This window comes from Vicia villosa, linkage group LG2 (genome assembly GCF_029867415.1).
Source record: "Vicia villosa cultivar HV-30 ecotype Madison, WI linkage group LG2, Vvil1.0, whole genome shotgun sequence".
Classification (NCBI taxonomy): domain Eukaryota; kingdom Viridiplantae; phylum Streptophyta; class Magnoliopsida; order Fabales; family Fabaceae; genus Vicia; species Vicia villosa.
The window spans coordinates 182,765,167-182,781,573 of NC_081181.1; the positions used below are offsets into that span (position 1 = coordinate 182,765,167).

The window sequence follows — 16,407 nt, forward strand, 5'->3', positions numbered from 1 at the left end:
AATAAATTGTAATTTTTACTACAACATTACACTTAGTCCAACAATCTTCAATCTATTAATCCGTTATCTTTTAGATTAACACATAATTTTTTTAAAATTGAGATTAAGCTAAAGTTTCCACAAATAAACTCTCCTTTAGCAAGTTACGTACAAACTTTTTACTTGTATATAGAGAGGTGCCCTATTGTTGCTTTGGTTATTCATGGACTTCTTAAATTGAATAAGTGCTTGTGCATGCCTTGTATTTCCAATTTTCCATTTGTGTGTGACACTGAGAAAACTTTTACAAAACAAAAAAATAGAATAAACAAATTGTAAAACATTCGCATATACCTAATGGTTATGCCATGGATATCCAAAATAGTTGTTTTTCTTTTCCACGCTTTTGATATCCAAAGCTTTTTGGTCTCTATTCCCCTTTCCGATTCTTTTGTACTTTAAAGAAGTGGAAATAAAAGCCGTGCACAAAACCAGATTATTTTTTCATCATATTAAAAGAGAGAATCTATATTGCTTTAAAATAATGACTTATTTCTTATAAAAATATAGCTTTAAATTGAGGATAGTTAGATTAGGATTGAGATTCGATGACCTTGGATGTGGTCACTCACAAACATTTTGAAGTGGAGCATATTGGGATTCTTGTTCCAAATGCTGAACATGAAGGAGAAGTATATCCAAAGCATAAAACCCTAAAACCTTAGCCTATATAACACGTTGAGTGTATTATTATACACTTAAATGAAAACTAGACCTATTAGAGAGAAAGAATGAGATGGAGTAATGTGTATATTTCAATAAGCAAATCATTTGTAGGGCAATTTTCTATTGGCAGGTTACATGGTTATATTTCATTTGACTTAAAGTTATTGAAATTTACTTGCCAAAGGAGAGCTGCCCTGTGATTGTTTTAGCTTAAATGTCTGTTTCAATTTTCATTGTTTATAATATCTTCAATTCATATATATATATATATATATATATATATATATATATATATATATATATATATATATATATATATATATATATATATATATATATATATATATATATATATATATATATATATATATATATATATATATATATATATATATATATATATATATATATATATATACCTTTTCATTGTTTATAATATCTTCAATTCTAATGTTTTAAATTTTAATATTGTAATTTGTAATTTATAAGTTTTATAAAAAATAATAAATAAATTGACAAATCTTATTAAAGCAAATGCGGTGGTTATGAGAAAAAAAATACAAAGATAGAAGAAAATACTATGATATAATAAAAAAAACATAATTAAGATGATGTATTAGTTGGTCATTGTCATTTATACTTTCAATCATTTATACAGTGATAAAACTCATTTTACTTAAATTGGTAGTAGAATAATCTTTTACCTTCATATTATAGTGATAATAGATCAAGAAAACTCACAAATTGAGTCATATGCAGTTAGGAAAAAAAGTTCATTCGATGAAAATATAATACTAATCATGATAAAAGTATAAAAATATATCTTTGTAAACATAATTAGTGCTCATGAATTTTATATTCTAAATATTTTAAATTAAGTTGTACAAAACTATTGACAAAATAAAAATGTAATAAAAAACACACATCATCTATAAAAGAACAAAAACAATAAATAAAAGTATTCTTTAGATGGAGAATATAATATTAATAATAAATGATGTATTATCTATTGTAATTGTAAAGATAAATGAAAATATATAATTGATTATTGTGAAGTTCATAGTATAAGAGAGCATAGAAGAAATATATACTTCCACAAAGAAGAACCATCCCTTTCTGGATTGGATTAAAGAAAATTGTGATGGCGCTTTTGATTTCAATGGTTCCGCCTTTGCTTGCGGTGGTATTTTCAGGAACTCATATGGAGATTTTTTGTTGGCTTTTTCTGAAAATCTCTCTATGCCTTCGTCTTTCCATGCTGAATTATGTGAGGCGGTTAGGGCCATTATTATTGCTAAAACTAGGGGTTGGTCCAAGTTGTGGCTAGAAACAGATTCGTCTTTGGTTGTTCATGCAAGGCATATTGTTGAAATCCCCAATAAGTATCCAAGGGTCACTTTAATGAGTATGTACCTTTTCAATATCGTTCTAGAGTTTCTTCCTTAAGCGGGCGTGGTTTTGGGCATAAATTGTTGTCGGCCAGTACAAGAAATTTCCATCAGCATTAGTTACCTTACAGTGTATCATTTGGTCCGTATCGTCAACATGCTCTAGCTTAACACGATTCTCATCCTAGCAAATATTCCAGATTCTTCCATTCTCATGCTTCTCATAGTTATCCACGTAATTGCCTCTCAGTTGCAATCTGTTTCTAATTCCATCAGCCTTGTTCCGTTTCACTCTAGTTTCAATCAAGACAATAATTGTCGGGTTAATATTTTGGAGACGGGAGCTTATCTCCTTAATCTTTCCCGCTTTATTCAGCCCCCTCACGTTCCACGAGACGATCATGGGACAACCTTAAGGACACTACAAAAAAAAGTCTTCTGCCACGCCCAAGAAACCGAGGCTATATGCAAAATAACCGTGGCATAACGCTGAGGCCACGGTTTGGCCACGGAAATCCTACTGTGGAGTATGCGGCCGTGGCCTAAAGTAAAGTCCACGGTTTTTTGGTATAGACCACGCCTTTTTGACAACCGTGGCTTTTTTAGGCCACCGTTTAGGTAGCTTGATTAATGCCGTGGTTTGTATTTGCCATGACTACAAAACTGTGGCTATATGGTAAAGCCACGGTTTCAATTTAACGTTTACGATACAGTTTTGGTTCAAGATATAGCCACGGTTTGGTTATGACCACATATTTAACACTGTTGTTATATGTTATGCTTTCTAAACCATTTATCTTTCTACGGTTTATTTTCGTATCATTACATAAATATGTCATTTTATATAAGAATCATTCCCTGTGTCAAAATTATATTAAATCATCAAATTAAATGCTTTGCAATATTCTTTCATAAATTTCTTGCAACCACCCTTTCAATTCAAACCATTCCTAAACCATAACACATTAGTGTCTTCTCTATATACATTACATGCATATAATCTATATACATTACATTCATATCAGAAGTTAATATTCAATTTCAAGAAAACTGAAATTGTCAAGAACAGTGACAAAATGATGCTATAGTTCTTATGTTGGTTGTCGACTCAGATGCAAAAGCGACAAGGTCTAAATGATGCTATAGCAGAGTAGTCGCCTCAAAATCCTTTGGCAGACTACGAGTTTTATCAATCGTAGAAGTCTTCTCTCCTTTTGATTCCAAATGCTGCAAGATTTTACACTTGGTGTCATATTCCTTTCTGATCACCCCACTAGCATGCAATCAGTAGAAATAGACCATGAAATTAGCAAATATATAGAGAAATTTTCATCTTAAATCAGATAACAACGTTATCAAGAATTAATGAAGCCAATAAAAGTTGATTTTAAGAAAAGAACTGCCACTCTCTTAAGAATAGGCATGTTATGAGAAACATTACCTAAGGAACTATTACCTTTAATCAACAAGATTAATTCTATTGTGATTCAAAGGAAAACTACAATGTTGTACCACTTCCTGAACCTTATTTGTGTGCTTCATTTCTTTGAAAATAAATGCAACTAGAAAAATGAAACCACAATTTAGACCCGACAAATATAGAGAAAATAGAATCAGAACTGAATCTTACAGCCATCGAATCCAAGTAACTAGAATAATTGGTTGGCCTTTACATATAGCTACTACTTGAGCTTTGTGATATGAATCATACAGCTCAAAATATGAAAACTGAAACTGAAAAGAACTTGAATACCATGGGAGGAAGCCATAATGTTTACAGTTCAGAAGCATGAAAAATATCTGATTACTTAATAAGAAACAATTCAACTAGAAAAATGCAGCTTGATCTTGTGAAAGAAAAGTTGCAACAGTAAGCCAGCCATTCAAATGGTAATAGATAGATTTGATAATGAAACAAAAAACAAAACAATTATCATAACAAACACTAACAGTAAGTAGTTGCGGCAATCACATTTTACGCCAATCTCAACAAAACAAAAAGCATACAATTATCAAAAGCAAAGTAGATACATACTGCTGTGCTTAGCAAGAAAATATCATTGACATTAGCAAGAAAACCATCACGCTCTCCAATTTAAGAAGATACGGTGTGAAATGTGGTTTATACAGTGAAATACGAGAAAATTCATAAGTCCTATTTGGAAGGTGATATGAGCTAATTTCCCACGTGTCCCCGACTGTTTCGACGATATCTACAACTTTCATGTTCGGCTCGGAAGCCAATTCTTTGAGATAGGTTGTCGAATTTGCAAATTAATCGAGGTTTCACAGTGAAAAACGGTGTTGAACCGCAGGTTTTCGGACACTAAAAAATTGATATCTCACACTCCGCTCGTCCGATTCCCTCGAAAATTTAACTGGAGCTCCGTGTCATCATTACCGAGATTTCATATGTTCGAACCGAAGACCAATTATGCACTGAAAACTCCCAGAATTTTAAGGATCATCGCGTTGTTTCGGTGAAAAGTGTGTTTTCGGGTATGTCGCGCCTAGTTCGAAAATTCATAACTTCTTCGATTTTTATCGTATGAAGTCCATTCCGGCGGCATTCTCTTGGAAATTTCGTTATCTTCGATTCTTCGTCACACATGCTTGTTCAGATTTTGAGCCGAAGTTGGAGTTTTATCGAGTTCTTTGAACGGTACTCGCAAAATTCTGTACAGTCGTACCAGATGAACCGATTTTTCTCGTCATTCAAACGCGCATAATTTCCTCACCGTTTGTCGGATTGAGACGATTCTCGAGGCCACGAGTCACAAATTTGGTCATCTTCACAGTGATGTTCATTTTATTTCGGAATTTCGCACCGAGCCATATTTCCCCGAAAATGAGCAAAAAGAGATACGTCGGGGACATTTTTGACTTTTCATCACTTAAACTATATAAACAATTTTCCCTCTTTTTCTCTCATAATTTCAATTCTCCCAAAAAGATAATTTCCACTTTACCCAAAATATCACAAACTTTTCTCTCAATTCCAAAATCATATGAATCAAAAATCGTAAAATACAAAAAAAAACTCCAACAACTTCAAGAACTCTATCAAGCTTCAAGAACAACAAACACCTCATGGCTCTCGGATAAATCTCTGAACGCGAGTTCCCTCTGATCGCAACCTCCCTCCGTCGCGTCAACCTTACTCCGGTCCTATTTCTTCCGCTGACAGCCACGTACAACCGCTTGCGCCTTCACCAACAGTGCTCTTTGCTATTGCAATTTCGGCGCTACAATTTTCTCCCGCTTCGCACTACGTTCAAGTTTCAATCGGTAAACTCATTTGTTCTTGACGCTTGCTAGTTAAATTTGTTAATTGATAGCAGCTATATGTGTTCTAATTTGAGTTGATGTAATTGTTTGAGAATGATATTGTTGATTGCCAAAGTGATGATGTTATTGGAAATTGATAGAAGTTATAGCTTACGTGAGGATTTGAATTTCGATTAGGATTATGGTTGTGAAGAAGTGATTCGGATTATGCACGTTAGATGCTCGAGTTTATGCTTAGGCTGTGTGGTGTTAATTGATGATTTTGTTTTATGAGATTTCATGTTGGTTTGGGATGCATGTTACGATTAATTGGCGATGTGGATATGGATTAACTGTGATTGTTGATGAATTCAGACTAGTAATGCATGCTAATAATTTTCCTTGAGAATCATGTGGAGATAACCTGTTTTGATATGATTGTTGTATTCTAATTGTTTGACTACATCGCATGTCGAAATATTTTATGGATACTTTGCTCATATGAATTGATGAATGTTCTCCTCTTGTGGTGATGTCGGTTGGTTATCTTAATGCATGCTTTTACTGCATTTCATTGTGATGCACTTGCTGTCCCGTGTAAGGATTATCGCTAATTGTCGGTTTGATATTGAAGTATGTCTGTAGTGGCATGGAGTTTAGTAATTGAAGGATGTGTACGTTGATGCGGTTATGTCATTTCGTGAATAATTTTGTTTGTACTGAACCTGTGATAATTCAAGCTTGCTAGCTAATTCACATTAGCATAATATGTTGAGTTGTTAATTGGTGATTTCTTCATTTTAAGTTGCTTACTGAGATAATGCTAATTCTTCTCAAGTTCTATGTTGCTTAGTGTGATAATTTTTAGGTTCACAAACGTTTTCTCATCATTTTGGCATAATACATGTTTCAATACAAATTGGCGATGGTTTTTATTTGGTGCTAAATATTGAATATGGAAAATAAGTGGATTAATATTGATTACTTGTTGTCTTGCTAAATATCATGTTTCAATGTCATTCTTTCACTTGTCAATTATGTGTTCTTTTGTTTCAATCACCATGAATCAATGTCTTGTACTTGTATGTTTTTTATGACTTGTTGGGGACTGTTTTAGAGGTCTTATAGTGCAGCATTTTGTGACTTGATTGTGTCGTATTTCTAACTACTTTTAACTCATAAAAAAACATAGAAACTAAAGATTTTTTTTCTAGAGTTTGGTGTTTTTGTTTAGTGTTGATTCAAGGTGATAAATAAGTTTGTTCTCATGTTAATTGAGTAATCAATGGTGGTTTTAGCCTTGGTTTTAAATGTGGAGCAATGGCATGATATTGGTGAGGTCGTAGAGTTTGTTTTGAATTGCATAGATGCTGAATTTTCATGATGGATGAGGTTGCCGTGAGCTGTTGTATTAGTTACTTTGGAAAATTGGTGGAAAGCTAAAGAAGAAAGGGGGTGAGCATTGTTTGTGTTTTGTTTTGGGTGTTGACTCTTGTTGTTGCTTCTTGAGTGAAAGAAAATTTGTAATAAAAATGATGTGGTAACTTGTTGATTCATGAGGATTAAAGCTTGTTAACATTTAAGTTTGTACTATTTGGAAATGCTTGAAAAAATATGTGAATTGAATATGGTTGAATTCTAAGTATCGATTATGGAATATAGCATGATTTTTGAGGCTATTTGGAACTGTTTTGAAATATTTAGTTATGCAGAATTTTTTGAGCTTGTTGTGTTGTTGCATCTTGTCACTTTCTACCCATGAAACATGTGCTATCTTTTGCCAATCAATGTGATGAATTGTATTGAATTTGGGTGTGGTTTCAAGGCATTTTTGGTACTGATTTTGTGAGGTTATTATGCAGAATTTTAACTTGTTCCAATTACACTATTTTGTCCATCTCATAACTCATGGAATTTGCTATTTTCTTACACTTTTGACATGAAAATTGATATGTTTCGTTGTCGGTTGACTTCAAGTGATTATATGGTTTGATTAAGTGCTAATAGATGTGTTAGAGGTGCTGGAAATTTTCTGTTTCACTTGTTTGGTGCATTTCTACGTGTTTTGAGCTTACGCGCGCGGTATGTCGGCTTCATTCCATTTTGCCATATCTTTTGAACCGCTTATCGTTTTTGATCAGGTGAATAATGTTTTTCATACGTAATAATATTTTTGGAGCTGTTTGTGCAGTTTATTTTCGGTTTTGGCCGACTTTTTATACCGTTTCTGCTTCTGCCCCGTCTTGAAAGTCGCGCTCCCGGGCCGATTTTGTAAATTCTAATTGCATATTTGACTTCTTTAGCACGTTTCTAGCTTACCATGAAATTTTGGCTTAATTCGGACGAGTTTAGTTTTCACTGTTTTTACCCGGTTTTGCCGTTTCGGTGTACCGTTGTGCATGTAAATACTTGTGTTGGCTTCTGTAGTTTTAGTGTACATATTTGATTTTCTTTTGAATACTATCTCATGTTTCTTATTCGCTTTTGTTATGTTTTCACTTTTTATTCCGTTATCCATTTCCGGTTCAGCTTATAATACAATAACGCAATTCCGATTGCGGTGTCTTGTTATCTCTAACGTGTGTGCAAGTATGCAAGGCAACATGGAGGCTCTGGTCGATGACCTCTCTCGTGTTCCCCTTTATTTGCGGGACACGACATTTATCCTCTCTCTGATTCGCGTTTCTACACGCATCCTTTATCATTATACTTGCTTGTCCGGATTTCTGTTTCCCTTGCAGGTGTATGGTATTCGTTATGCCCGATGCACACGTTGGCGCGTGATTTACTTTCATCGCGCCGACTCTTTATTGCTTATGCGGATTTTAATCGGAGTGCTGACATGTTTGCTATTGCTTTTGCTAGCTCGCTCGCGGGATCCTAGTTTACTCGCTCTCTTCGCTTTAGCTTACGGATCATCATCCGTTTGGTATTGATTCCGTTTCATTTTACTTTTCTCGCACTTTATCGCTTTCTCGCATCATCCTTTAACATGAGAAGTAGGACTTAGGCATGCATCTGGCCAAGCCCTCGAAAGAGGCTCTGTTTTTGTTGGTGTGTTTATATTTGTGCTTTGCGGCAGGGAGTCACGGTGTAATAAGTCCTATATGGCACTCCGTTAAGTCCTCATGGAAGGCACGCGGAAAGGGTTAGCAATCGACCCCCGTCCAGTCTCATCGAGTCTGTTCATTATGCGCACGCCTCGCGTCGCTTGCTTTTGAACCTGCACAAGATCTTGTTATCGAGTATGTCAGGAAAAGGGTTCATGCAGCCGGACCCCCGCCTTTCCTATAGCTCGCGTCACTCGACGTTGATGCTCGGTGTACGCACGCACCGTTTTCCTTTACGATCCGTGACGGCTTGGTTGCTGAGAGGGATCCGCTCCTCTTGTCTATGGCCCGATCATTTTCGCGAGGTCTAATGCTTGGTTGACTTGGGTTGAGCTTCTCCCCTTGGCTATGGCGGGACCGATTTTCTATCACTCGGTCAGTACCGTTGGTTTGTTTGCTTTACGGGTGGATGCTCATTTGTGTGCTCATTGTGTGCTTTCCCTTTTCCCTCGTAGGTTGATAGCTTAGCTTAGATTTGTACCCTTTGTATGATGACATTAGGTAGCAAGCTTTCCCCCTTAGCTTAGGTCTTCCTCATGCATCTTTTAAAACACAAACCACACTCTTTGATTTTCTTTTCTTAAGAGCTTGTTATTTCCGCTCCATTCCAAGCATAAGTCTACAAAGGTCGAGCAGCGGAGTGTGAATGTAACTTGTTCACCTAAAAAACACAAAACAAACAGAAATTAGTTAGCCGAGCTACGGTAGCTCTGATTCTGCAAAACAGATACGTAGGCAGCGGGGTAGGGCCCGTGCGAGCATAATCCTTTCTTTTCCCTACATTTTGCATTCATTTTAGTCCAGATTAGCGTAGTTTGCTTATACATCCATAGTTTTAGACACAGGCGTGGATACCATCGAGTACGATGGGCGCGTGGGGTGCTAATACCTTCCCCTCGCGTAACCGACTCCCTTACCCTTTTCTCTGGTCGTGAGACCGTTGTTTTGTTTTGTGGTTTGCTGGCATTCTCTTCCTTTTCAGGATAAATATGTTAGTGGCGACTCTGTTAATTTTCGCGGTAGCGACAGCTGTCGACTCTGCTGGGGACGTCTCGACCTGTTGCTAGTTCGAACTCAGCGAGTCGATCCTAGCGCTTGTGTGTTTATCTTTGGGTGCTTTTATTGCTTTGCATATTTACCTGTTTGCATTGCATTCTATGTGCGCTTTTACTTTTCTGCATCATATTATGGACTGTCTGGATTTCTGTCTGTGGGTGGGTGTTTCAAGATGTAAAAGGCCCAATATCCAGGCTATGAGTGATACCATAGGAACTAGGAATAGAGTGGCCGTGACGGACAGAAGGCGTATGCCTGATTGATCTGATCACGTATCCACGGGCAGAGCTTGGTGGAATGAGGCAATATCGTATGATAACGCCTACATTCGATCCTCTGTTGGCTCGTTGACCTACCCTGGCCTAGATTTACCCGTGAGTGGGGCGGGAATCAATCATTGCTTAACAGGTACATTGTTGGTGACCGCTGTTCTTGTTCGTGGGTTACCGCTGCTCTCGTTCGAGTGTACTGTTGGATCTTGTTCGTGGGTTACCTTGTTTTTACGACCATCCAATTTGCTTATTATTCTTTTGATTTCCATTCAAAATTGTTTGAGAAAAAGAAATCGGTAAAAAATAATATAGGGAAGAGGAGTCTTTTGATTTCCATTCAGAATAATTTGAGGAAAAAAATCGGTAAAAAAGATGGAAAAAGATATCAATTATGCTATAAATAACAAAGAATTATTTAATAAATAAATAAGTATTGTAAAATAATTTGAGAAAACAATTGACAACAAAAATAGCTTAAGGAAGAGGCTCATAATAATTTCATTGTTTGATATTTATTCTTTTAATTTCCATTCAAAATAATTTGAGAAAAGGATAACCTGTAAAAAAATAGGAAATTTCTTCACCCACCTCCTAATCTTCTTGCTCACCCCTGGTGAATTTACAACACTACCCCTTGTTTCGGAAGTTCATTTCCGAAAAGGTACTTGTTTTTGAAAAAAATGTGTTTTCGGAAATGAACTTCCGAAAACGTGTTTTTTTTAATATAAAATATTGATTTCGGAGATGCATCTCCGAAATAAAGTTACATTTGTAGAAAATGTGGTGTTTCGGAAGTTCATCTCCGAACTCACCCCCCCTTGGAGGAATTCGGAAATGCACTTCCGAAAAAAGGTCTGGACAGAAGAAAAATAACAAACAAGAACGATTCGCTTTATTTAATCGGATGAAGACGATGGAGGAGACGCTGCAACAGGTTAGAAAGTCCTGATCCTCTAGAAATCCTTACCACATTGTAACTTACCAACATAATAAACAACAAAAAACTTATGAGCAAACTATACTTGCATCATAGTGGTGTAGATCCTTATCAGCCACTCGCAACTGAAAATGATTAGCACGAACTTGAATTTTCCTTCTGAGACGACGAAGCCGACTCTAGAGTAGCCTTCTGTTTAACTTCGGCAGTCAGGCTCTCGATGGAGATCAGAGCCGGACTCAAGGAAGCAACCGGCGCTGCGACAGATGGAACAAACGGCCTGATCCTGCAGCATTGATGGATGATTGTTGAGAATGTGCAGGAGATGGTTGACTCCGGCGATTCTCGGGATGATTTCCTCCACTGCGGCGAGACATTGTGATGAAAGCAGTAACAAGAGATAGAAAACGTTAAAGCAAAGAAGAAGACTTAGGATCGAAAATGATTTGGGATATTTTGAAAGAAAAATGGGTGAGAAGCTTTTAAATAGGGAAGTGTTTAGAAGTTAACTGTCTGAGAGTGGTGGGGAGAAGGAAAAGGGAACTTCGAAATTTCAAAAGGTTTTTTTTATTCTTTTAAATAGGGCGTGGCTGTGGAGCTTCCCAATTTTTGTTACGTAGGCTTTTAAGTAGGAAAGTGTTACCACATTTCTTAGAAGGTAACCGTCTTAGAAGGCTTACGTAGACACATGTGTCCACATTTCTTATCTAATTATAAAAAATAAATGAATTTTGATGCATTTCGGAAATTCATTTCCGAAACATAAAAAAATTAAAAAAAAAAAAAACTTCGGAGATGAATCTCCGAAGCAGGGGTAAGTTGGGAATTTCGCTGGGGTGACCCCCATAAGGAGGTGGGTAAAGAAATTTTCAAAAAATATCAGAGGAAAGGGGAGTTGAAGATGACAAGAAAAGAAGATGTTAGATATTTATTTTCTATGACCTATACATAAACTGTAAAAAAACATAAAGAAGATGATTTGAAAATAAAATAACAATGAATAATTTAATACAAAAATAAAAGAAAATCGATAACAAAAATAACAGATTGAAGAGACTCACCGTAATTCTATTGATTACTTTTAATTTGACAAAAAAAAAAACCTCTAAAAAATAACATGTGAAATTTGAAGATGAAATAACGATGAATAATTAAATAAGAAAATAAAAGAAAATCTTTAACAAAAAAAACACGTGGAAAAGGCTCACAGTATTTCATATATAAATTCCTTTTTTTTATAAGCAACCGTATATTCAGTTTCGAGTACTAGGGGTACTCCGAACCCGAATACAAGAAACACCAAAAGTTCAACTATACATACCTGTTATAAAAAATCCAACGGATATTTACTCCATTCGTAAAAATTACAAGGAAGTCGATTGGTGTCTATTTGGAGACACCACCACAATTGCATTTTAATCTTAAAAATCAATTCATCAACATCCACCACTTTCTCCTTAAAGACGATGTCGTTGCAGGAATTCCAAATACACCACATCGTTGTTAGCCAAATAACACATTGTCTATCCCGCGCTGCAACAATAAATTATGAAACTTAAGAAAAAAATAGCAGCAATTGTCCCCTGGATTTATCTTTATATCCGTCACCTCCAAATCTAACCAACCAAATATTCTCCACCAGATTTATCTCGTGATTGTGCAGTGAATAAAAAGATGATTACAAGATTCTATTATACCATTACACATCACGCACCTGCAATTTTCCGAATTCTCTAGGATTCTCATATATAAATTCCTACTAATTGAGACGTTGTGAAACATGAATAGAGAAATAATTGAGAGCTTGTGTAACAAAAATGGAGAAATAACATAGGTATAATAATGGTGTATTAAAAATTTGGGTAAATTAATGGTGTATTAAAAGGGAATATAAAGGTTTTTGAAAATTTATAGAGAGATTGAAGAATCACTCTTATTAAATCGGTACTTAGTTCTCTTTCCATATTCACAATGTCTTTCTACAAAATGCCTTCTTCGGTAGCTAAGGAAGTGGAGAGGATTCAAAGTCATTTCTTGTGGTGTGGGGGTGTGTTAGAGAGAAGGAAGATTCATTGGGTTAGTTGGAAACATGTGTGCCTCCCGACTTCTAAAGGTGGGCTTGGTTTTAGGGATGTTGGTACTTTCAACCTTGCTCTTCTTAACAAATGGAGGTGGAGGATCCTAAAAGGGGAAGAAGCGCCTTGGTACAAAGTTCTAAAAGCCCGATACGGTGATTTGGTGATGAAATCTTTTTGTGGAGGTATGTCTTATAACTTTTCTCCTACTTCCATTTCTTCTTCTTCTTCTTCTTCTCTTTCGGTGTGGTGGAAAGATTTGATTTCTATAGGCAATTGTTCGGCGGAAGATCCGATAGTGTCGAAATGTAGGTTTGTGGTCGGTAATGGTTTTAATACTCCGTTTTGGGAATCTTGTTGGGCAGACAAGTTTAGTCTAAAGGAGCGTTTTCCGAAGTTGTTTGAGTTGTCTAGTTTAGTTAGCGTTTCGGTGGCGAGTATGGGCGGTTGGGTTCATGGTGCGTGGAAATGGGGGGATTTAGGTGTGAACTTGGTTGATGTTTCCGACCCTTCGGTGATGGCCGAGTATGATTGTATCCGTTTGTTGTTGTCGGGCCGTTTTGTTCACACCGAGGGGAGAGATAAGGTTGAGTGGAGTGGTTCGGTCGGTGATTCGTTTTCCGTTGCTTCTTGTTTTGAATTTTTGGCCGGATTAACCTATCCTTTCGGCCCTCCGAATAGACTCGAAGTTGTGAAGGATTTAATTTGGAAGGTGCATGTGCCGTTTAATATCAAGGCTTTTGGTTGGAGAATTTTTATTAATAGATTACCAACCAAGGACTTATTGATGGGAAGGGGTATTCTTTTGTCATTAGAGAATTCTTTGTGTGCTTTTTGTGGTTCCATTCTGGAAAGTAGTGATCATACTTTCTTCAAGTGTAAAGAGGCGGGGGAGGTTTGGAGTGAGATAGCGGTTTGGGTTGGAAAACCGTTCGGTGGCATGGATGAAGATTGCAATCAAAGCTTTATGGATTGGTTCCTTTTTTGTAAAAAAAAGAAGTTAAGGAAGGTAAATGTGGGGTGTTATGGTTAGCCATTGTTTGGATTTTTTGGTTAACTAGGAACGGTTTTTGTTTCCGTAACGAAGGTTGGAATGTTGATAATACGGTGTGGAATATCAAGTCTTTGTTATGGAAGTGGTCGTACTTTGGAGAAATTACGCACCCAATATATAGTTTCTATGAGTTTACTAAAGACCCTTTGTTTTTTCTCTCATAGTTATATTTGGTTTGTAATTTCTGTTGGCGGATTTTTGGTTTTTTCCGCTCTCTGTGTAAACAGGTTTGAGAACCCTTAGTTCTCCTATATATTCCATCTTGCTTACACAAAAAAAAAAAAAAAAAGAGATTGAAGAGAAAGGGGACATATAGGATTTTTTGTCAACGTGGCAATGTGTTGTTGATGTGGCAATACATTATTGACATGTCAAATATTTTGGAGGTATATATATATATATATATATATATATATATATATATATATATATATATATATATATATATATATATATATATATATATATATATATATATATATATATATATATATAATAGATAATAAACTAGGTTGGCATTGATACATGTGATCACTCAAAGTTTTTACGACAAGTCAGACTTGTATTGCTCAATTTATTGATATCAAGCATTCATTAGAACTTATTCATATTTTAAATGTTCCTATTCCAGTACACGATACATTAGATAACATGTGGATTACAACAAAATCTATCATATAAGAAAATTAGGTGTTCTTAAAAACCCCTAATTACCCTTATTAATCCATAATCTTCCACGTGGATAGGTTTAGCATTAAACATCTCTAAAAATTTTGTTTCAAAACTCAATAAAAGTTTTCCTCATTTAACCACAGTTTAATAAAAAACGGTTTCTCTTCCATCTACACAAACTTCTCTTCCATGTTCCATCTACACAAATCGTCCCTCCCTCATTACAACATGGATCTTCTCCTCTTACCATTTCCCATATCCATCCCCTCTATGTTGTTCAATTCATTTTGAAATCTTACAACTTCCGCCAACTTATTCATCTTTCTGTTTCTCTTTTCTTCCTACTTCTTCTTCATCTTCATAATGCTTTAGATAAAAGTAGATGGAATTAGGTTTGGAACGACAATGAATATGAATGTGCCGACAGAACAGAAAGTTTATTTTTCAGTAAGTTTATTATTATTTTTTTATGCATTAGTTTCTAATCTATTTTCTTCTCCCTGTGAATCTTTGGTTTTGAATGGATTTTGTGTGTCTCTTAGCATCATGCAAAATAAGAGCTGAAGGAACAAGGATCTGAGAGAAATGTGCCTTTTATGTCTTCATTTTCTTCAACAAAGATGTTCCTTTTATCTTTCCCTGAAAGTGGTAGGTTTGTGGTGACGGTAACAAATTTTCGGCAATGAGTTTTGTTTAATTTTTCGATTGGATTATGCACACAAGAAGAAGATTGAGCATAAATGGATCTATTTCTCTCTTTTATTCTTAATTTTTTGTTATTTTTTCTCTGATTTTTTTGTACTTGAAAGATCTTGGAGAGAAAGAGGTGAAATGGTAGAAGACAACAAAAGAGCAACATCTGTCAACCATCAGAACCTTTACCTTGGCGTTGAGAGTAATAGATTTGTCATGTCACATGGTGAGTGACTTAATTTTCATTTTGCTGAATTAGATTTTCCTTACTTTTGCATCCCCCATGTTTGACCAAATGCTTCTATGAACTTTCACATTATGTGTACCACTGTTGGATTTTATATCTTTTTCTATCATTGTTGCTGCTGCTGAATTTTCTATTTCCCTTATCATATTTGTTGGATAGTGCAAAGGGAAGAAATCTCAGGATCCTCTCGATATGGCACTTTTAATTGTTGGTGGAGAGGTAATATCTTATCTATATAGATAGTTTGTGTTGTAGCTTTACTATTATGTATTTGTTGTTCACTTGATCTTTAGAGATTCCTACCAATGAGTGTAGTGGCATTGCTTCATTTTCACTTTATGATTTATACAAAGAATATACTTTTAATTTGCGGAGGAGCCTCCATTGACTTAGAGAAAACAGTTTCAGACAGGTTGAACGAACTTGAAATTTTCATATGGATTCAGATTGATGCTATAGCGCACTAAAGGCATCATCACTTTTAATGAGTTTAGGCGTATTGTATTGAGGAATCTCTGGTTTATCCAGCATTGAAGGTATAGTTTTTTTTTTTTGAGATTTTGTAATAGTTGATTTTTCCTACCTTATAAATTTTCATATAATTGGTTTATGATTCTGAGGGTTACTTTCCAGCCAACAATTGACTGTTAGTTTTGTAAAGCAGCACGAACAATAGAAACACAACACCAACACTAACCGTCGACATCAGTAATAATTTCAGACACCGACATTGACCGACAATTTGAGCATATTCTATTGATATAAAGGAAATGATTTCATTTTAATATGATGCTTAGCTGGGACGTATTGTTGGTTCTTTGGCAGGAAATTGTCGGTTTTATAAAATATCAGGATGCACTTCAAATTTCAAGTATCAATGTCATTTGTTTACTTGGCTGCTGGAGCTGAAATAGCATCATTCCTATGTAAG

General features: G+C 35.5%; 1 long non-coding RNA gene across 7 annotated transcripts in view; it reads left to right on the forward strand.

Annotated features, from left to right (window-relative positions):
- LOC131653194 (uncharacterized) overlaps positions 1–16,407 on the forward strand; it is a 69,017-nt gene that overhangs the window by 42,621 nt on the left and 9,989 nt on the right. Inside the window, exons 1-6 of one of the 7 annotated variants that reach the window (XR_009298986.1) lie at positions 14,315–14,983; positions 15,079–15,184; positions 15,346–15,455; positions 15,636–15,695; positions 15,879–16,012; positions 16,302–16,402. This is a non-coding gene — a long non-coding RNA (uncharacterized LOC131653194). Of the gene's footprint in view, positions 1–8,232; positions 8,290–14,314; positions 15,456–15,635; positions 15,696–15,878; positions 16,013–16,301; positions 16,403–16,407 lie in introns of those variants that run through there. The other 6 variants (XR_009298987.1, XR_009298982.1, XR_009298984.1 and 3 more) reach the window with 6 other exon arrangements.